The sequence below is a fragment of the Meriones unguiculatus genome, chromosome 1, assembly GCF_030254825.1.
Source record: "Meriones unguiculatus strain TT.TT164.6M chromosome 1, Bangor_MerUng_6.1, whole genome shotgun sequence".
Taxonomy (NCBI): Eukaryota; Metazoa; Chordata; class Mammalia; order Rodentia; family Muridae; genus Meriones; species Meriones unguiculatus.
This window is the reverse complement of record NC_083349.1, coordinates 35,132,908-35,156,937: the sequence shown is the minus strand read 5'-3', so window position 1 is coordinate 35,156,937 and position 24,030 is coordinate 35,132,908. Positions and strand designations below refer to the sequence as shown.

Genomic DNA, 24,030 nt, shown 5'->3' with positions numbered 1-24,030 from the left:
CAACACCAATTAACTCATTTCATCAACTTCAATTGATTATCTACTGATGCTAAGTGATATACTAGACTTTGGAAGAAGAGGATGTATATAAATATATAATGATCCCATAACAGAAAATTGTGTGAAAGATACAAAGATAACTATTTTCAGAATCGTTATTACAACTCATATAGCTAGCTTTGTCTCTGAAAAGGTGGAACCTAACATACTAAACTCCTTTAGGATGTCTTGAAACTATCTTATCTTAACCTTATACACTTGACTGAAAATTAAATCAGTTTTATTTCCAGAAGGGGGCTTTATTAGAGTCCATCAATTTAGCAGGTCCTATTACCTCCTCATAGGTGTTCTGTGATTTAAAGAAATGAATTACAAGCTTCAGGCCATTTTGAGAGAGCCAACTGCCAAGCTTTAACAACCTGCAACAGGAACTTCAATAGAGGAAAAAGAGTAAAGGGAGATTTGTTTCCAATAGAACTCTTGGTGCACTGTGACTCGGGTGTATTTAGTAGTAACAAGTTTACTGCTTTTTTAAATTGTAAAAGCACAAGTAAAGAAAGCCTTCTGGTTAGTGGGCATTCTGATCGGTCTGCATTCCCAGTCAGCTTTCTTTTTCTGTGACAAAATAGATAAGATAAACAACTTAAAAGTAGGCAGCGTTTGTTTGTGTTCACTGTTTCAAAGGTTTTGGTTGTGATTGCTTGGCTTGGTTAGGCTGCATGGAGAGAGAATATCTTGTGTATTTTATGGATGCAACACCTAGCAATAAAAACAAACAAACAAACAAACAAACTATGACCTATAGGAAAGGGTAGAATAGAAAGTGGGACATCCGATAGGCAGAAAGGATTCTGGGATAGAGCCAGGAGTAGGAGATTTGCCCAGCAAGACATGAAAGAGGACAGACACATGGTACCTGAACAGAGGCAAACAGCCACATGGTAAAATGTAGATTAGTAGAATGGGTTAGTTTACATTATGAGCTAGTCAGAGAAAAGCCTAGCTATATGGCCTAGGTATTTGAAAAACACCATGAGTTTCATGAGTCTTTATCCCAGAACTTGGGGTTGGGAGGGAAAACTTCTATAACAGCTGGGCTCATGGTTGGGCAGAGCATTGTGGCCGGGAGTAAGCAGTGGAGCAAAGCTGCTCACACAATGCAGTCGAGGTAAAGAAGCAGTGTCCAGGGTTCCTTTTGCTTTGCCCTCCCAAAATTTAAGAAATTGCTACTGAAAGTAGATTTCTAAGAATGAGGTACAGATATGGTCGGAAAAGAGTACACACTGTTTTCCCACACAAGATGAACCAAGCACATGTTTAACCTCAGGGCTGCTTGTCTGCCCTGTTGCTGAGACATGAACTTGGATAAAGGAGGTTTTGTCATAGTAGACAGCTATTACTTGCTTCAACCAGGATTCTGTGAACCTGTGACCTTCCTGTATGCGTTCTGAGCATGCATTTTCCTGAGCTCAGATAAACACTGTAATGAATCTATCTTCTAGGCCCATTGACATCGTTCTGTTCTCTCCACTGTTGGTAACTGTAGCAACTCAACTATGATCCTGTGGTTTCTTTCTTCCATTTTCTCTATGATTACCAACAAGAATTCAAAGATTTCAAAGTATCAGCCAGATGTGTGCTGCATTCTCTTAATGCTCTGCTCTGTGCCATTGCTGGCGGCTCAGCTGCCGTAAATCAGCTCTCTTATATCTCTTGTTTTAAACATAGAAATCTGATTACAGCTAGCTGGGTTTTGCTAGATTGTAGAAAATGCCCTCAGAAGGACTGCAGGGAACAGGAAATTTATATATTGGCTGAACTTTTTAAGTAGCAGTCCACGGTGGTAATTTACATTAAAGAAAACCCAGCATGAGTTTGCCTTGGGATTTACAGGCACTTTTGTTAGAAATGAAAATATCATACTTCTAACCCAAATGGATTGAATGGTTCAATGCACACAGAGTTCTTTTCATCTGTAAACAGTTTGAAAAATCCAGCAAGTAAGAATTGAAACACCGATTTAGTGTAAAATTGAAACCTCTCAGATAAATTTAATACTCTTCTAGTTATCAAAGATTTTTGTGTTCATGATTCAAGCTGCAGCCTACAGACATGGCAACATACTGCCTTCCAGACATGTCTAGTTGAAATACCTAAGCTTATGAAGTTTGCCATTCAGTGGAAATGGGAAAAGGATATTTGGCATGCAGCAACTCAGGATTTATAAAAAGGACATGGATCAGAGCACACTTTTGAAGAAAGTCAACTTGGGGCTCAAATGGCAAAGTGAAACTTGTATTTCCTGGTGCTTGATCTTCACAGAGCTGCATCTGGGTCTAAGACTGAGCATTGGGAAGAAATGCTAGACACAGATACGGATGGATGTGGGGATAATGGAGCAGAGCAGGCATTAGGTTGGAAATAGTAACATGTAAAAATAAGCTTCAAGAACAACTTCAGGTTGTTTGCATGATAATTGTGAGGACATTACTGCAGGGGCCTTTGTAAACCATAGCAACTTAAGCACAGAAGTTGCTATCAATTGCCTAACTTTCAATAGACTTTTATTACATTTTAATTTCTCTTATTGCCTCATTTCCCATTTAGAAATTTAAATTTTATAGGATTTTCACTATGAAAGTAATGCAATTTACCTTAAGTTTTGACTAGTATGTGTTTTTGTATTTTATTAAAGCTTTGCACATATTCATTTATTTTATTCACACACACATATGGCATGAATGTCTATGTGTCTACATGTCAGTATGTTCATGTGATCAATATTTTTAATTTAAGCAAAAATGGGATTTATAAACAACAGTTTATAAATTACTAAGTGAGCCAAGTTCCATGAAAGCTTTTTGTTCAGTAGCCACCTTTCCTGGCCAAATCGCATCTCCCTCTCCCGATCGCACAGTCATCTACAAATCCACAAGCCCGCCTTAGACGATAGCCCACAAACCTTAGTTCTCAAGGCACCTTTGAGAGTAAGTCATTTCCTCATTTTCTCATCTTCCTATCCCCTTACTGGGATCTGAGTCCTGCACTTCTAGCCATGTCACCACCCACAAGACTCAACCGGTGACCTTTGAACCTGCATTTTTCAAGAACCACCTTTGACTGATGAGATGGTTCTTTCTCTTCCATAATTTTCTTTGCCTGCTGCTATCTCTTCACCCTCAGACCTAAGATCCAGGCCCAGAAGCCATCTTTTCCTGGTCTAATTAAATAGTTCACTCAGCAGCTTCTGGCTCATGTCACACATCTTTTTTTATTATTATTATTATTTTCATTTTAAACAAGAAATTTATTTAAACAAGTTGCTTGACTTGAAGGAAAATCTATCTAGAATCATTTTTTTCAAGAGTAATTTACCTCTTCTTAAAAAGATTGCTCTACATGTAACAGCTAAGTACGAAAAAGTTATAAAATTATCCTTGGTTTTACAATGATAAAGGGAAAACATTAAAGTGCTCCAATTGAGCAAGATATGCAAGGATTTCATGTTATTTGGTTCTTTTGTTAAAACAATGAGAGAAAGATAACTTACTGGAATATAAAGATACGAGCTGAATGAGCATGGCACTAATGGAGAAAGGGGGAGATTTTCACAGAACTGGTCGGACCATCTCCATCTGATGTCAGCCAAAACAGAACCCTGGCCATTTAGCTTAAAAAAGAAAAGAGCAATATGCTTTGTGCACATAAACCGATTACTTTATGTACAATAAGGAAATGGTGACAGGGAAATGAGAGAACAGAGAAAACTGTACCATGGTAGTCAGGATGTGGTGGAACAAAACTGTGGCTCTCTAATTGAGAATGTATTCTTGGCTTATAACAAAATTCTGAAGTAGCAGGTTCCCTTTTCAGTAGACAGCTCCTGTCTGTTGCCGGAACACATCACTTGTGTCTTCATCCTCCGTTTCCAGCTGTGTAGGTATGTCTGTTTCATTATTTGGTTGCCGATCAAAAGAGAATCTGGTCTGCCTCATCGACAAACCCTGTCGTTCACAATAGGCTCTCATTACTCTACTAAGAGGCCTCTTGATCTTAAACTGCATCACAGAATCATCCTGCCCTGCCACTTTGAAATTAATATAATCATTGTTCTGTCTTGACTCCTTCCTTGGGTTCCTTTGATGAGTGCAGGAATCTCATCAGCTGCTGCTTCACAAAAGAGGCACCAGGTCCACACTGAAGGAGTACATGAGCAGCACCAGGAGTGGCAGATGTCACACATCTTCTGCACTGACACAGTCTGAGAAAGGACATCAGGTGCACAAACAAACAAAGAAGTCCACATGCCCAGGTCTAGTCATAAAAAACAAATCACAAATGCCCAAGACAGCATGTCTCTCATAAAACCCACTAGTTCTCTATAAAAGTGTCCTCTAACTAGAACAAAGTAGATGAATACCAGAACACAGAACTCAAAACAGCAATCATAAACCTCATCGAAAAATTAAAGGAATTTAAAGAAGAGATGAACAGACACTTCCTTAAACTCAAAGGGGATAACAATAAATATTCGAGTGATGCTCAAGAAAAATACAAACACGTGGTTGAATGAAATGACAAAGATAATAAAGGTTTTGTGGATGGGTTGTTGTTCCTCTCCTCCACTAGTCCTGCCTTGCTAGGAGGTGGTCACTTCAGTCTTCCATGTCCCCACCCTCTGTTAGGAATCTCAGCTAGAGTCCCACCCATAACCTCCCATGAGCCTATCCTGTGGCAGGCCCCCAGCTTGTCAAAAAGCTGCCCTCCTCAGTTTCCTATCTTGTTCCCTACCCTCTCACTTCCCACCTCCATTCTCCTCACATCTCCTCACCTTTTTTTTCCCCTCCCCATTCCATCTCCTGTCCAGTTCCCTCTCTTCATTCACTTCTGCTGTTTCTTCTATTTCCCCTTCTCCATGACATTCTGGCACCCTCTCTTGGGCCCTCTTTGTTATTTAGCTTCTTTGGGTGTGTGGCTTGTAGTATGGTTATCCTGCTTAGAATTGCAGGGATAAAGAGGGAACAAATATTGAGGGAATGTTCAACCAATGATTGGCCCAACCTGAGACCCACACCACAGTAGAAACCTCAGCCCCTGACAATGATGCTCTGCTATGCATCCAGACAAGAGCCTAACATCACTGTAGTCTGGGAGGCTCCAGCCAGCAGCAGATTGAGACAGATGCTAGAACTTGCAACCAAGCATGGGGCAGAGCTCTTGGGATCTTGCAGAAGTGTTGGGACAAAGATGGAAGGATCTGAAGACGACAGGATCGCCACAAGAAGAACAACAGAGTTGTTGTTCTTGTTGTTGCACAGTTTGGACATAGGCCCCCTGTGCACATATGTGGCTGATTGGTTTTTATGTGGGTTGCCTGCAAGTGGAGGAGGAGAGGTGCAGTTTGTAACATGGGCTCTATTGCCTACATTTAGATCACTTCTCCCTGGCAGGGTTGCCTTGCCTGTCCTCAGGGGATGAGGATATACTGAGTCCTGATGTGACTTGATGTGCTGGAGAGGGTTGATGTGGGGAGCCTTTTCTGGGTCTAAAGGGAGAGGGGAAATGGAAGGAGGGAGAGAGGGTTCTTGGAGGAGAGGAGGGATGGGGCACCCTTAGGATATAAAGTAAATAAAATAAATTTTTTTAAATGACAAAGATAGTTCAGAACTTGAAAACTGAATTTAATAGAGAGATTGAAATACTGAGAATACAAGCTGAAATTAAGACAGAATTGGAAACAAAAACCAAAAAAAAAAGCCCCCAAACCTCAGTGTCCTGATTAGAAGAGTCGGGGGAAGACCTGATAAGTAGAGTGACTCAAGCAGAAGATAGAATATCAGGATTCAAAGATTAAATAGAGTATCTAGACCAGGGGTTTTCAACCTCCCTAATTCTGTGGCCCCCTAATCCAGTTCTTCATGTTGAAATGACACCCAACCATAAAATTGTTTTTGTTGCTACTTCATTACTGTAATTTTGCTATTGTTATGAATCATAATGTAAATATCTGATATGTAAATGGTTTAGGCAATCCCTATAAAAAGGTCATTCGATCCCAAAGGGGCTCATGACCCACAGGTTGAGAACTGCTGATCTAGACAAAATACTCAATGAACAAGAAAAGATGTAAAATAACAGAAATGGATCATGCAAGAAGTGTGCTACACTATCAAAACTAAATCTTTGAATTATAAACATAGATAAGGGAGAAGAATCCCAGATCAATGACAGATAAGATTTTTAACTATCTCATAGAAGAAAAATTTCTCTAAGAAAAGACACATTCCACAGATACAAGAAGTACACAGAACTTCAAGTAGACAAGGCCAAAAAGAAACACCCCAGAGAATACTATAGTTAAAACACTAAGTATACAGAAAAAAAGAAAAAATATTGAAGCTTAAATAGAAAAAACACAAGTCATATACAAAAAAAAAAAAAAAAAACAAAAACAAAAACAAAACAAAACCAAAAACAACTCATCAGAATTGTACATTATTTCTCAATGGAAACTTTGAAATCCAGAAGATCCTGCATAATGAACCCCCAAGTTCTAAAAGATCACAACTGCCAACCTAGACTACTGTACCCAATAAAAACTATCTGCAATAGATGAAAGAAAAGAAAAAAAAATCATGATTCAAACGGCCTTAAAAAGTTCATATTCATCAACAACAAAGTGAAACACTAGCCAGAATACAGGAATTAATATTGCAAATCTAAGAAAAACATAAATGCAGCCAAGAGATCTTAGAAAGAAAGCAATTGAGGCTATAATTTAATAAAAGATAAAGCACAGCTAAGAACATAAGCCAGCAAAAAATATTAAAATTACTGTAATCTAAGCACACCTTTCAATAATAACTCTAAATTTCATTGGCCTCAACTCTCTGGTCAAAAAACACAGGTTTACTGAACTGCTAACCTGTTGTCTAGACAAAAACTCATCTTAGATTTAGAGAGAGACACCACCGTAAAATGAAAGGATGGAAACAATACTCTAAGAAAATGGGACTAAGGAGTAAACAAGCATTGCCATTCAAATATCTGACAAAATAACTTCAAACTAAAACTAATCAGGAGTGAACAAAAAAGACCAATTAATTAGGAAAAATATTACATATTAAACATATATTCACCAAACTCTGGTGCACTCAATTTTATAAAAAAAGCATGGAATTAAAGACACTGGTTAACACAAACCAAATAACTGTTGGTACTTCCTCTAGTAGCTCTGGAGGAAAAAAATATGAACAGAGAAACTTCAGAAATAATCGTCATCTTCCATCAAATGGACTTAAGAGATAGCTACAGACTATTTCATCCATATACCAAGATCATACATTCTACTCAGAAGTACATGGAAACTTCTCTAAAATAGACCACATCCTGGGACACAAAGCAAACCATCACGAATACAGAAAAATTGACATGACTTTATCTCCTGTCTGACCATTATTTAATAAAACTTAAGACTGACAGAGAACAAAGCTCTAGTGAGATTATGAACCCAGGGAGATTAAACAACTCACTATTGAATGATGAATGGTTCAAAGGAGATATCAAGAAAGAAATAAAAATATTCCTGGAATGAAATAAAATGAAAATGAAACAAAACTTCTGGGACACATTAAAATCAGTTCTAAAAGAGAAGTTTATAGACTTATGTAACTATGTTAAAAGAACAGAGAGAGTACAAATAAATGACTTAAAGATGCAATTAAAGAATTTGGAAAAACAAGACTAAATCAAACTCAAACTTTGTATACAGCAAAAATAATAAAATGTTAAATTAATAAACTACAAACAAAGAAAAACATTACAAAAATCAACAAATCTAAGAACTGGTTCTTGGATAAAGTAAACAATATTGACAGATTCATAGCCCAACTACCTAAAAAGAAAAAGCAAAAGAAAAAGAAAGAGAGGACCAAATTGATAGAATGAAAAATGAATATTATAACAGATCCCCCCAATCAGAATATTATAATGGAATACTTTGAAAACCTGTAGTCCATTGAGTTGAAAAATCTAAAAGAAATGGATTAATTTCTTCATTCATCCAAATTATCGCAGTTAAACCAAGAAGAGATGAACAACCTAAACTTATTGATAGCAAACAGGAGGTTGAAAACAGTAGTTAAAGGTCTTCCAACTAGAAAGAACGTACAAATCCAGATGGATTCAGAGCAGAATTCTACCTTTCAAAGGAGATCTACAACCAAAACTTCTTAAACCCTTCAAAAAATAAAACTAAAGGATCACTCTCAAACTTATTCTCTGAAGCCAGTATTCTGATAATATCCAAGCTAGGTAAACACACACACACACACACACACACACACACACACACACACAAATAAAAACAATGCTATAGACTGATATTCCTGATAAACATAGATGCAAAAATCATCAACAAAATACTAGCAAACCAAATACAAACATGTATTAAGATGAACCACCATGACTGAGTTGGATTTCTCTAGAAAATGCAGGGTTGGTTCAACATAGGTAAGTCAATAAGGACAGTAAATCATGCAAATGGTCTTAAAGGTAAAAATCACATAATCATCACATTAGATGCAGAAAAGACCTTTTATAAATTCTAACATGCTTTCGTGATTCAAGTTCTAAAGAGAGTATGAATGAAGTGAACACACTTCAACATAATAAAGACTATATATGATAATCCAAAGTGAGCATTATCTTAAATAAAGAAAAACTTGAAGCAATCCTCTAAAATCAGGAGTGAGACCGGGCTGTCTGCTACTCCCATTCCTTTTCAATACAGCACCTGAAGCACTTGTCAGAACAATAAGGCTAAAGAAAGAAAATAAATGAATATGTTAGGAGAAGTCAAATTATCCCTCTTTGCAGAAGGTATACCATTATATATAAAAGATCCTAGATGGTCCATGATAAAATGTCTAAAAACAATCATCAATTTCAGCAAAGTGTCGGTGCCCATAATAAACCGTCAAGAACAGTAGCCTTTCTATGTACCACCAACAAACACCCTGAGAAGAGATTATACTCCCAATACATTAACATCAAAGACAATGAAATACTTTGGAATAACCATAACCATGGGTCAAACAATGAAAATTTAAAATCTCTGAAGGAACACTGAGAAAGACAATTAAAAACACCATGCACTATCGATGCGATGTCAGTACAGGCACAGCCACTTTTGAAATCAGTTTGGAGAACCCTCAGAAAACTAAAAATGCTAAATCTATCACCACTTGGCGGATGCACTCACCATCTTACTGCAGAGATGCTTCTTCAGCCATTTCCATTGCTGCTCTATTCACATTAGCTGAGAAATGAATAAACTAAATGTCCCTAAACAGATGAATGACTAATTAAAATGTGGTACATGGACACTATAGAATGTTCTTCAGCTGTAAAGAAAATTGAAATCGTGAAATTTGCCATAAGGATGGAGCTAGATAACCCAGACCCATAAAGACAAATCATGTGCATTCTCTCTCATCTTCTATGTGTGAGAAAATGTAGGTGCTTCAGCTGTTGGTTGTTTTGCTCAGCATGCTCTGTGTAAGACTACAAGCACTTCCTGAAATTCTGCTGTCAGTAGCCTGGATGTATTTCCATGATTGGGCTGGTTGGGTTGTACGGTTAATCCCACTTTGAGATTGTTTGAGGAAGCTCCATGTCATTTTTTCACAGCTGTATGTTTTACATTCTCTCCAACAATGTCCAGAGGCTTTTTCTTCTCTACATCTTTTCTAGCACTCTACATTTTTGTCTTTTTTATGATGGATATTATGATGGATGTGGGGTGATAGAACACTGTGATGTTGACATGACTGTTAGTGAGACTCAAAATACTTAAATCAGTAAGTAAGATGTTGACACAGTCAGCCTATAAAAAGAAATGGTTGTTTTGGTTCACCATTTCAGAGCATTTACTCCAGTATGTATGGTTCCCATAGCTTTGAACCTGTACTGACAGATCGCATTGATAGTGTGTGGTGGAGCAAAGCCACAAACTTCATGGACACTGTCAAAGAGAGAGATGGAGAGACTGGATTCCTACTCTCTTGCCTGGGGGCATATTCCCAGATGACATATGGGAGTCCTGCTAAGCACTTTTTAAAGATTCCACTGTCTTTCAACAGTGAAGAGCTGGAGAGAGCCACATAGGAAGGGAATTGAGGGGGTTGTAGGCTTCAAACTATAGCTACATGCATTTTTGTAAGAGTTAGTTCTGACCATGGTTTCATTGCCATTTGTGTCTTTTTTGGAGAAATGTTTTCTCAAGCCTTTTAAAACAAAGTTTCGGTTTGTTATTGATTTATAGGAGTTATAAGTTTGAGATATATAAGCTATATAGTTTGTGAACTGAACTGAAACTTCATGGGTAGAATGCTTGCTCAGCATGCCTTGGGTCCAACTCTATTCTCTTGAATTTGACTGTTCGTTTCTCTAGAATCCTTGAAGAAACTCTCCTTTACTCCACATGTTGTCTTAGTACCCTTGTCAAGACCATTTGATGATCTCTGCTGTGCCGTCTATCCCATGCCTTGGTCTGTACATCTGTCTTTATGGCAGTACCAAATTGTTTTATTACTGTAGCTTTGTAAAATATTTCAAAATGAGGAAATGTGGGGCCTCCTAATTTTTTTCTTTCAAAACTCTGTTAGGGATTTAGGATGCTTCAAGATTCCACCAAAAGTTTAGAGTTCTTAAAAAAATACTTCTACAAAGAAAGAAAGAAAGCCAAATAAATAAATAAATAAATAAATAAATAAATAAAAACTGCTAATGGGATTTATACAGGGACTGTGTTGAATTTATGTACATTACATTAGGTAATGTATATAAATTTGGGGGGCTGGGTTAGCTCATATATGAGAAGATGGAGATGCTGATTCTCTTTACATGTGCTGTTTGAATAAATAGGGCAGGCGATTGTGTTGAGTGTGCTTTGCCTATGGACATGTCGTTAATGAACCGACTGGAATGGAGACGTGTAGGGCTATCTTTTGTAAGGAAACCCCAAGCAAGAGTGATGACTGCGCATGTGGCACAAAAGACTCAGCCTGTCCTTCTGTCATTCAGTTCATTCAACTAATGCTTATAGCAAATGAAAGAAGATTCTGTGCATGTTTTAAATTGTGAATTAAGTGGCTGAAATTCTGTTGTAGAGGAAATCATATTAACCTGTATATGAACAAAAAGAAAAAAAAACGTGAATGGTCGTTGGCTGGAGTATCAGTTTCAGAAAAGACCCCTGTGCCCAGATATTTTGGATCTGTTGCTCTCCTTGTGGAGCTCCTTTCCTCTCTAGGTCTTACTACCTCCCCCTTCTTTCCTAAGATCCCCTGCACTCTGCCCAAAGTTAACCTAGAGCCCCTGCTTGGATGTAGCCCATGGCAGCTCAGCATCCAAGTGGGTTTCCTAGTAAGAGGAGCAGTGACTGTCTCTGACATGAACTCAGTGGCTTGTTCTTTGACAGCCTCCCCCTGAGGGGGAAGCAGCCTTGCCAGGCCACAGAGGAGAACAATGAAGCCAGTTCTGATAAGACCTGATAAGCTAGGGTGAGATGGAAGGAGAGGAGGACCTCCCCTATCAGTGGACTTGGAGAGGATCATGGGAAGAGATGAGGGAGGGGAGGTGGGATTGGGAGGGAATGAGGAAGGGGATTGCAGCTGGGATACAAAGTGAATAATCTGTAATTAATATAACAATAAAAATTTAATTAAAACAACAGTTAAGCTGATTAGCACTTAAAGATAAAGATCATCTCTGAAAGAGTAACTTGGTGTGGGGTCATTTATTAAGGACATAGCATCTGCAGAACATAGCATCTGCATCAACTCAGTTATAGATACTTGTTTCAGCCAAGATTTTTCTTAGTTTTCTTTCGCTTCACAATCTTGTCTCACTTGTCAAGTGGAAGTGGACTTCTGCCATATCTTTTAATCTGAGTTAGTCCAAATACAGTGGTGTGCTTCAAGAGAACAGGTTGTAAAACTACTGCAGATTCTTCAAGGAAAAGATGCCATTCAATACTTCATTTAGCAATAATTCTTCCTAGTGTTTTTTTCAGTATCTAAATGGAAAACTGAGTATTTGAGAATTGTGACTCTGTGTATGTACACACACACACACACACATATCATCACATAATCTGTTTATTCGGTTCATTTATTTATGAAACCACAAACTTCCCTGTTGTATCTTTTTCTAGATATTATAAAACTCATAGCTACCAAGTAAAAGAAGCCAATATAAGTATGCCTCATGATCCAAAACCCTCAAATATTTTATGTTTCTTTCTTTGGGGAGAAACTGGGATATCAAGTGTTTGTTTTCTTTATCTTGTAAGGGGAGAGAAAATTGCTAGTTATTTTTTCTCTAATTCAGGCATTATATTAAAATGATTTTCAAGTAATTATATAAATCAAATAGGAAAAAGGTTAACATTCATTGACATTTTAATCAGTTGTGTTTACGGATTTTTTTTTTAAAGATTTTGTCTTGTCTTTATTTATGTGTGTGTGTGTGTGTGTGTGTGTGTGTGTGTGTGTCTTTGAGTGTAGAAACACATGCATGCAGGTGTCTGTAGAGGCCAAGGAAAGGAGGCCATATCCCTTGGGGCTGAAGTTACAGCTGTTGTTTGGTCTCTGATGTAAATGACGAGAAATGGCAATCTGGTCCTCTGCAAGGGCAGCAAACATTCACAACTCATGAGACCATTTCTCCAGACCTACACATGGCTTTAAAATGTATATGCATGCATGCACTTGTGAACTCGCACGTGCTCATGCATGTACATACCCTCACACACACCCACATGCACACACACCACATATCATGGGCTAGTGAACAGGGGGGAGGGGTGGCTCAGTAGTTGCCGGCTGCCAGAGGACCTGAGTTCAAGTGGAATGTGAGAACCAATTCCCATGCATTGTCTTCTGACCTCCACATGTTTACCTTAGCACACATTACATGCTCCCCCCATGTGAAATAAAAACATAAAAATATAATAATTATTTAGCAATATAATACCACATATTTTCAACATAGGTGCCTGAAAACAGAGTAATAGATACAGAAAATGTGACATATAAGTGCAATAGATTTTTCTTTTAGCCGTAAAGAAGACTGAAGCTATGTTGTTTTCGGGACAATTTATACAACTAGCAATAATTACAGCAAGGGAATTAAACCAGTTTCAGATATAAAAAATGCTATGTGTTTTCTCTCATTTATGGCTCTTAGATTTTATATGGTTACATAAAATCATGTACATATATATAGGACATGAAAGTAGACGTAAAATGGTCTAAGTGAACAAAGTAATGGAATGGAAAGGGGTGAAAAAGGTGAGGAGAGGAAGGTATAGGAGAAATATGCTCAATGGGCAATATACACTTGTATGAAAATGTTCTCATGTGAAACAGTACCATGTACAATGAATATACATGATGAAAAAATTTAAATTTGTTCTCTCTTTAAAATTATGTGTATGCATATACTTTTGGAAGCTTCTCAGTAGGTTTCCATATCACTGTTTAAAACTGTATCAAGCTGGTATTCACCTGGGAACTTCATCTCCATTTTTATGCATGCCACAGAAGGAGGAAAGTAATCTCCAGTGTTATCCAGTTCAACCCTGAGAGCTACAAGAGTGAGTGGGCTGGCCCACTCATGCCCACTGATGTAATAGTGCCATCCAGCCTTGTGATGATAGCTGTAAGACAATACCATGTATTTTACCCATATGAGGATCGGCGGACTTTTAGGATTACCTGAACCTACATGGGAAATAAGCCAAAAAGGTGTTTTGAAGCATTACCAGCAGTGAAACCCGGAACATGGTCAAAATTAAAGAATAAGGAAACCAGAATGACTCTAAGAAAGTTCATCATTTCAGGAAAAATACAAGGAGGTTGGCGCATATAGTTCATGGTTTAGCATCTGAGCACTGTTGGATCTTGATCATCCCCAAAACCATGAGCCTCAAAAAGTTCTGCATAAGTTGATTGTGTATATGTATACAATATGAATATATATATGTATGTGTATATTTGCATGCTCATATGAGTGTCTGTGTGTATGCACCATATAGTGAGACTAGGAATAGTCTGTCTTAACCACTCATCATTTTATCATTTGAGATAGGTGACCATGGAACCTCTCATAAAGAAAGGCATTTAAGTGATTAATTGCTTACAGCTTCAGAGGTTTAGTCCGCCCTCATCATGGCCAGGACCCATGGTGACGCACAGGCAGACACGGAGTTGGAGAGTTCTACTTCTGGATCCTCAAGCAACAGGAAGAGAATGACACTGAACCTGGCTTGAGCTTTTGGAACCTCAAAGCCCATTCCCAGTGACATACTTCTTCCAGCGAGGCCACACCTACTCCCACAAGGCCACAGTTTCCAATCCCTTCCAAGCAGTTCCCATCCCTGATGACTAAGCAATCAAAAATATGAATCTATGGGGGCTACTCTTATTCAAACCACCACGGTAGGGCATCTCACTGAGCTTGGAATTCGGGTAGGCTGGATAGACAGCGAGACCCTCCCACAATCAGATTTGTATGTAAGATACCACTCCAGGCTTTGCTTTTTTTCTTTATTTTTTAACTTTATATAGGTGCTAGGGATTAACTCACGTCTCACCTTTCATGGAAGGTGCTTTATATATATATATATATATATATATATATATATATATATATGACCTGAGTTAATTTATAAATACATATATAGGTGCTAGATTTAACTCAGGTCTCATGCTTTCACAGAAGGCAGTTTACTAACTATGCCATCTCTCCAGCTGCTTTCTCAGGTATCTGTTAGAGTAATGGAAGCTCATACAAAGACTACCAAGATTATATGAAGACAAAGTTGCCCATAGAATGCAATTAGAGAGGTAGATAATTCTATATCTAGGTCATGGCTCCATCTACAATAGCTTTTCTCATACTAGTGATACTAAAATCAAAGCTTCCAAGATCTTTACCATGTTGCATGGTGCAAAGGAAATGTTGAGTTCATGCAACTCAGAACTGAATAGTGAAATGATCACTTGAAATTTTTGTTGCAGCCTCATATTTCAACTCATTAGATACTTTTTGACAAGCTCAATATGACAGTTCATCTCAAGGTTTCCAATTGATAGTATCAGTTAAGTGCTGCATAGAAGTGATTATTGAGATGATCACTTACAGTAAAAAGTCTTACAATGGCTACTAAAGTAACAAGCTAATAGTGGTTACTGTTGTGGCCTTAGGGTAACAGCAAGATAGCAACTGAATATATGTTTATCAGTCAATCATAAAAACATAGAAAATTTACAGAAAATGGAAATTTTTCCAAAAATTTAAGGTCAAAGGTAATAACAAACAAAAATTGCCCATGTGCCTGGGACTCCTTCAAGCAATGCATACACTGAAAGGTTTTGAAAAGACCACTCCGCAAAAGAATAAATGCTTAGTTTTTAAAATGAGAAAGTATAGCCAAATCATCCGATAAAGTAAGGCTCTGTTCATAAGAAGGCAGAAACTCAAGAGTGCAGCTACAGGCTGTGAGAGCAGACATGTCCAGGAATATTTACAGAAGTACTGTAAATAGGTGGTAAGACGGGCGAACAATTCAATACTACATAATCAATGCTGTGTCGGGTTATATAACAGACAAGGCTGAAGGAGGGGCTAGCCCCACATGGGATGGGGTGAACGCTTCCGAGTATCAGTGACACTTGAAAGGACAGTGAATAAATGGGTTTCCTTAGTCCCCCTGAGTTCACACAAAGACCTTAAGAAAACGGAGACACTCGAGGGTGTTCTTTGAAATAGGAAAAATGTATTTTAAAACCAATTTCCTCTGCACCACATGTCCAAATTAAATGGTCCTTTCCTTTTTTTTTTAAGACAGGCTGGTCTGACACATTCTCTGTGTCAGCATAGGCACCCAGGAAGTGCTGATAGCTTGTGACTAATCAGCACATCTCCACCATTCTACAGAGTTATGCTTCCACCAGCGAAGCTATGCACTTACCTAAGTCAGCTTCAGAGCTTAAACTCTTCTGGAAGTTGTACTTATCGAATTAGGTAGTTGGAAAAAAAATGTATCAGTTGTACTTCAGTAATAGCACATTAATTACTATATCAATCAGTTAAATGTGAAGGAAGCTGTTTATGAACACATACATTCTGTATTGGTGCATCTGAGTTCAGGACAATCTTAATTTTAAAATGTCTCCCCAAACTTTTTTAGCTATATACTCTGAATTCAATATTTTATTTTGTTACTGGCTTTGAGGAAGTATAATTTATGTGTGTTGCTTACTTTTCCATTGTATAACAACAAAACATCAAGATAAAGGCAACTTAGAAAATAAAGCTTATTTCACCTCCATAGCCAAACATTATGGCAACAACGAACAATTAATCAGAGAACGCTCGTGTATGTTTCTGTTTGTGAGTGAAAATGAATGGCTAAGAAATCTTTGGAACTTCAGTCTTGAGTTCTGAGAGTTATAATCTGTGGATAGAGGGTTATGGTTTAAATTCATTTAAATTCTAAAGTGCTGTTTGGTACTATGTCCACTCAGCAATATAATAGTAGTTGGTTCCCCACTGGGGTTATAAACTCCCAAACTATGTATTCTTGGCCAGATTTCCAGTGTATTTTTTCCTGTGGTCAGTTTTAATCCAGCCAGAAATTAATTAGTTACTCCAGTAACATTTATTATAGCCATGGGCATATCTGCCATGCCAGCCATCGCTTTAATTTGTGGGGTTCGCATCTGGGTAGGATTGCTGATTCCTATTTTCCCCCACCAGCCTGCATAGCCTGATACTATGAGAGTTAGCCAATAAGTAGGAAGCTTCTTTATTAGTACCAATTTGGTTTCTCCATGTCCTGTGGCCAATGTGTGGGGTGGCCTCAGCAATAGGACCCTCCATTGCCATCAAGTTCTGGTGGACAACTGTCTTAGTCATTTTTCTATTGATGCGATGAAATATCATGACCAAGGCAACTTATAGAGGAAAGGCTCATTTGGCTTATGCTTCCGGAAAGTCCATTAAGAGTCCACTGTGGTGGGAAGCCAAGCAGCAAGCTGCAGACATTTTGGCTGGAGCAGAGGCTGAGTACTCACATTTTGATCCACAAACAACAGTCAGCAAGTACACTAGGGATAGTGGGAAGCTTCTGAAAGTCCATCCCTAGAGGCACACCTTTTCCACCCCTTTAATCCTTCCCAAACAGTCCCCGATAGGAAACCGAGCATTCAAATGCCCAAGACTTAGGAAGGACAGCTCACTCAAACCCCCACTTCTTGGTTCGCGTTGACTTTTGGCCATATCATAATACAAAATGTATTCAGTCTAACATATTTTAGGTAATTGGACTGGAGAATTCGATACTACGATGGAGCAGCTCAGAGTGGCCATTGTCATGGTAAATTCTACCAGAGTGGATGCAGGACTAGCCACAGGATTATCATCATGGATTGCTGCAGCCATGAATCATCTGAAGGAATGGGCGGGCATGGGAGCGTTAGCAGGCCTTCTGGTGTTGGTCTCCTTGGTTTGCCTGTGGTGTATATGCAAGATTAGAGTCTCACAACAGCGTAATGCAGCCATGATCATTCAGGCCTTTACAGCCATTGAAGCAGGACAGTCTCCCCAAGCATGGTTGGCTACCATAAAAAGCTAAAATGTTATGCTCAGGATGCGAGGCTAAGCACTGCACTCAGGGTCAGCCGCTTTGGACCCAGAGAAGAGCATGTCTGATTGCATGCGGGTTGATGCCCCAGGTCCCGCCTCTGAGAAAAAGGTATCAGACGGGTCTGATGCTCTTTGGGTGGATGACACCTAAATGAACATCGGTACAAAGTCCCAATTTATTTCTAATATCAGAGATCAGACCTCTACTTTTGCCTGATGCGTCTAAAACAAAAAGGGGGAACTGTAGAGAGCTGCAGAATGCTGTGCCTTAAAGATGGAGCTGGTTTCTGCCTTCCACCTTCCCGATGGTGAGTGCTCTCTGTCACGAACAATTCCACATTTGGCTAAGGCTGAGGATCTGGCTTGCTTCCATGTATGTGGACCTATCTGCATTGCCCACGTGGCACGCCTGGGTTGGCTACCCAGAGGCTATTTAAGCTGTGGGCTGGCTTTCCCCAGGGTCAGATGATTGTTCAAGGTTTCTGAATAAACTGCATTGAAAAAAAAAAAAAAGTCCTGACAGTCCAAAGTCTGTGCATTTTGCATTTCTTTCTGTCCTGTTTGGTCTTTTGCAATGTAGCCGTAAGAGTGATTACTAAAAATCACAGGGCAGAGTCAGTATTAGGTTGTCTTGAAATTAATCCATTACTTTTCAATTTAGCTTTGGGCAGATTCATAGGACAAGGGCAGAAAGCAGCCACCTCCTTTGCCAAAATATCACAAGAATGGTCTCCACCCCAATTAGTAATTTTGTTTTCCTCTGAAGCCTTTTGAGCTAGGCCTTCACAATCCATGGACCTCACATCAGTACTATCTTTCAAGCTCCAGCTAGGCTGGCCCATTAAGCTCTGCTTACAACATTCCTTCTTCTCTAGTACAAAGTCCCAAAGTCTTCCACTTCGTGATCAGGCTTGTCACAGCAATAGCCCACTTCCTAGTGCCAACTCCTGTCTTAGTTACAGTTCTATCATGATAAAACACCATGACCAAGGCAATTTGAGAAGGAAGGATTTATTTGGCTTACAGTAATAGATGATTAAGAGTTCACTATGGCAAGAAGCATGGAGGCAAACTACGAACATGTTTGCTGGAGCAGAAAGTGATCCCTCACATTCACAAGCAGAAGGCAGAGAGTGTACTGGGGATGGTGGGAGGTTTTTAAAGCCTTAAACCCATCCCCAGAAATATACCTCCTTCAGCAAGGCCACACTTCCTTTTCTTTTTTTTCCTTTTTTAAAAATTTTTGAGAATATGTTTTATTTATTTATTTTTTATATTAATATTTTTTATTTTTAAATAATTTTATACATTCACTTGTATCCCAGCTGTAGCCCTCTCCCTCTTTCCCTCCCAATCCTCCCCTCCCTCCCTCATCTCCTGCCTGCTCCCTTCTGAGTCCACTGAGAGGGGGTGTCCTCCTCTCCTTCTGTCTGGCCCTAGCTTATCAGTTATTTTCAGGATGGTTGCAATGTCCTTATCTGTGGCCTAGCAAGGCTGCTTCTTCCTCAGGGGGGAGGAGAAGCTCATGAGTTCATGTCAGAAACAATTCCTGTCCCCCTTACTAGGGAACCCACTTGGATACTGAGCTACCATGGGCTATGTCTGAGCAGGGGTGGTAGGTTATATCCATGCATGGTCCTTGGTTGGATAAACAGTCTCATAGAAGACCCCTGTGCTCAGATATGTTTGGATGTTGTGGGGTTCCCTGTCCCCTCTAGGATTTACTAATTCCTTCCTTCATATGATTCCATACACTCTGCTGAAGGCTTGGTTATGGGTCTCAGCATCTGCTTTGATACACTGCTAGGTAGAGTCTTTCAGGTGCCTTCAAGGCCACACTTCCTAATCCTTCCCAAAGAGCTGACTACTGGGGAACAAATATTTAAATGCCTGAGGCTCTAAGGCTCATTCTCATTCAAAGCGCCACAGCAAACAAGAACAACAGCAATATCCTTTATTGCTGGGGAGTCTCTAGGACACCTCTAACTACTCAGCGGGTAGGACCCCACACTAGGCACTAGGCTTTTTATTTGGAAACCTATATCTGGGACAAGCATAGTTCCCTGAGGAGTAACTTCAATTAAAAACTTAAATGTGACTATATATGTAAAACAAAATTGTATGTTTCCACATGGCATTTTAAAACATCAGTGCTACCACTTATTTCTCCCAACTCCTTCTCTGCCCACCCTTCATTCCTCTTCCCATTTAAACTGCTCTCCATTATAAATCCCTTTCCGTCATGTCACCTGCTTTCTGCTACTGTCCCCTACCTCATTTAAACTCTTCTCTTATCCCACTCATGATCTTTTTTTAGTTTTCTGGATTCTACAGGTATCTCAATTAAACACACAAATGTAAAGCTTTACTTTAAAATCATTATGTGATTGAAAATATGTGACATTGTCTTTCTGAGTCTGGGTTACCTCAGTCAATACAGTGTTTTTCCATTTCTACCCATTAACCTAAGATTTTCTTAATTTTGTTTTTCTTTACAGCTGAATAAAGTTCTATTGTATCTATATTTTCAATAGCCGTTCATCAGTTGATGGGTATTAAGGCTGTTTCCATGTCTTAGCTATTATGAATAGAGGAAACCTCATCAGAGATTCGTTGTGCAGCTGATAGCTAACACAGGCACACAGACCTGGTCAGAGCACGGAGTATGACTGTGGAGGACTCCTCTACAAAATGAAACACCGATACCACACCTCCCGCCTTAAGCTCATGGACCATCACAGAAGAGGAGGCAGGAAGACTGTAAGATCCAGAGGTCAGGGAGGACCATTCTGAAATAGTACCCTCTGCACATGACAAGATGGCTGCCTTCCTGAACTCATAGCAGCTGTGATTGTCTGCACAGGATCAAGTCAGTTAACATTCTAGGATGGAGTGACAGAGGTTCATGAGCCTCCATCTCTAACTGAGAAGCCATTAATAGTTGATAGCATCTATGGGGAGGGAGTTAGGGAGTTTATTTGTTTTAAGAGTAGGTCAATCAAGGGTAGGGCAATCATGCTCCAGTGGATGCCCCATACCCAGAAGTATATAGATAACACAAATTTGAGTCAATGAGTTCCTAAAAAAAAAAAAAAGAGAAAAAAAGGAACAGACACGAAGTTACACGATGAAGAAGGTAGGAATGGAGGAGAAGAATTAGGGTGAGTATGATCAAAATACACTGTATTAAATTCTCAAAGAATTAATAAACATACTTATTAAAAAGAAAAAAATAACAAAGCAAGAATAGGATGGAAAATATGTCAACAATTTATGGAATTAATACAAATCTTATGTACCAAAAAAAAAAGAGAGAAATGTATGGAAAACACACTTGTTTTGGCTGTTAATATATTGGCAGATTATGTCTTACTCCTTTTCTTAACAACTTTGGGACAGTTGCTATTGATTTGTGAATGATGGAACTTGGATGGATGAGACATCATGGATGTCTCTACTGTGCAGTGACACTAGCAGAAAGATTCTCAACCTGGATTTCAGCTTTGTTGTTACTGTGCTAAAATCTTTCATATCTTACCTTTGAGTTTACATTCTGTGCATGCAGTCTTTTGAGACAAGGGAGCCTGGCCTTCAGGAGAAGAGATACATTACATGCAATGTGTCTCCTATAACAAACACCTAGCCATCTCGTTCTTGCAGTGCCTGTGAGACCCATGAAAATAAAACGAGCGGACCCTCACCACCCGGAGTTGGGTCAAACCAGAAGTGGGTGAAAAGCAAGTATAGTATGTCCACAATGGAATAAAAGGTGACACTGAGAGACCCAAAAGCCATGTATTTCTTTCCTTTGACTCAGAACTGGTTTTGAATGTTGAATGCCAATGACATTTTTAGAAATTAAAAAATCCTACTACAGAACTCTATGGTAATCAGAATAATGATTTCTTACAAAGACCGAATTTTGTGGCCTAGAAACTTGCACATGTTGGGGTACACGTGGCTAAAAAAATTAAGGTTATAGAGAAAATCAATGATGAGGTGAGAATATTACCCTGGATTATGTCAGGGTTTGTTTCATTTGCTAATGAAATTGTAAATAACTTTGTGGGTGAAATCAGAGGAGAAAGAATGAGGAGCTGGCGGCTTGAGGGCTTGAGTAGGAATGGGCTAACTCTGAAGGGTCCTCCAAAAGTTGGAAAGGAAAACACACACTCTTGCCTAGAACCCCCAGAAGGGAGGCAGACCCCAAACATGTTGATCTTAGACTAGAAGATTGATTTCAGACCTCTGACCTCTGGATATGCAAGAAAGTAAGTCTGAATTATATTAAGGCAGTAAGTCTGGGTTACTTTCCTAAAGCAGTCATAAAACACAGCTGTAAGCCTTATCATGGTTAAAGATGCTAGAGTTGAGTGCTCATGGAAAAAAAAGGAAGTTTCCACATAAAGTGCCACCAGGCGAATGTCCCCTTGCTTTGTGAACAAGGTTCTCCACGGTTTGAATTTACACCGAGCTCTGCTTTCACTTAGTTTATGTAGCTGGCTTCAATTAGGAGTGGGCCTTAGAACTCCTGGTCCCACAAAAACATCTTATGAAAACTCCAGTAAGAAGGAAGACAATCTTAGACACAGATAAGTTTCATCTTCGTATCTTGGATATGCCCAAAAGGCAATTTTACTTTACAGGGAACACGCAGGATCCCACAAGCTTCCCGCAGAGGGCACCTAGAATTTGATCGGTTTGTTGCTATCTTTAAGTAATTACTACCCTAAGACCCAGTGTAGTAGCACCTATAGGGAAGTCAAGGAAGACTGGCCTCAGAACCCTCAGAAATAGAGTTCCTTGTGCCTAAGACATCTCAGAAGCCTAACAAATACATATTCTTGCTGTGAATCTTGGGGCATTTCATTTGGGAATAGAGGCAATATTGTCTAGCTCACCTCATGAAGTGAAAGCACCCACCCACCCTATCAGAAGTTTTGTAGCTTTCTAAGACCCCTTTGGTCTAGGCAATTCATTTTCATCTCTCTTTCTCAAGTCCCTAGAGGCCCTGCTACATATAAGTCTCATCCCCGTTCTGCTTAGTCTTCACCTGATCCCACTAATAGCCTCTTAACAAACCCATCTGGTTTCTCTCCTGAAGTGAGCATGATTAGGGACATGAACCCATCTTGAGACAAGAAGCCCAGAAATAGAAGGAAAATGTTAGACTTTTAATCCGTTTGAAGCCTCCCCTTAGGCCATGAGGACAGCAGCCAATAAGCAGACAAGCACTCTGTGATAAACAGATAGTTCTAAAGCAATTTAAGGTAGCTAAAAATGCCCACACAACAACCTTTTGCTTTATTTTTACACTTTTCCCAGCTAAGAATGGTCAGGAGCACCAAACTGCAGAAATTTGTCCCATGCCCTGTATGTATAACTTATGGTTCTCCTCTTTCTCCTTTCCATGGGTTCCTGGTATCCTGGCAACTTGGGTTGCCAAGCTTACACAACAAGCACCTTTACCCATTGAAGCATCTCATCAGACCCTCCCTGGATTACACTAATCTCCAGATGTCCTTGACCCCCACCAAAAAGAAGTCTAACAGCTTCCACATGCTGGTTTGCAGAGCTGCTGAGGGAGGGGACTCTGGAAAGCACATGGAAAGGAAGACTTTTGAGAGATTGGAAAGGAGCAGGGACGGAATATGTACTTATGAAGACATACCAGTTCCAGGGGAAGGGTGCATTAGGTAGGTTAAGCAGTCTGTGTCTGATAGTGTAGGAACTGATGAGGCTCAATCTACCAGGACTAATCAGTTGACTGGAATGATGTAACTATCATTTTCACAGTTATTGCCAACATGCCTTCCATGTGAGTCATAGTAATTTGTATTCTTCCCAAAATATGCAAGTACCTGGAGCTCCCCATGGGACTTGCTAACAAAATGCATCATTAAATATTTCAGACTTTTGCAATGTCAATCTTATTGGCTCTCCACTGTAACAGTGCATACGCATATTGATCAGTAAAGCTTTCTAAGTGAGACATGGTTGTTAACCTAAGACAATACAGGATCTTGCTCTGTTAGGACAAATGGGAAGTTTAATTGTCTGAAGTCTACCCTTTGGAGGGGGATGAATAACATGATATTGAAATTATCCAGAACCCTGAGCATTGTGTCCTACAAATCCAGGAAGAAACAAGCCACCATCTGGTGTGGGAACCTGCAGAAGTACCAGGCTGTGAATCATGGAGGAAGCCACCTCTGGCATTTCATCCTGAAACACCTTCCCATTGCTTGCACCATAAATGTCTGACCTGAATCTGTTGAGCAACAAGCCATATATTTCCAGGCCAGGCCACTCAAT

General features: G+C 39.3%; 1 pseudogene; it reads right to left on the bottom strand.

Annotated features, from left to right (window-relative positions):
• Positions 1-3,869: 3,869 nt before the first annotated feature.
• The window catches only part of LOC110563341 (small ubiquitin-related modifier 2-like), a 51,138-nt pseudogene continuing 30,977 nt past the window's right edge, over positions 3,870-24,030 (bottom strand).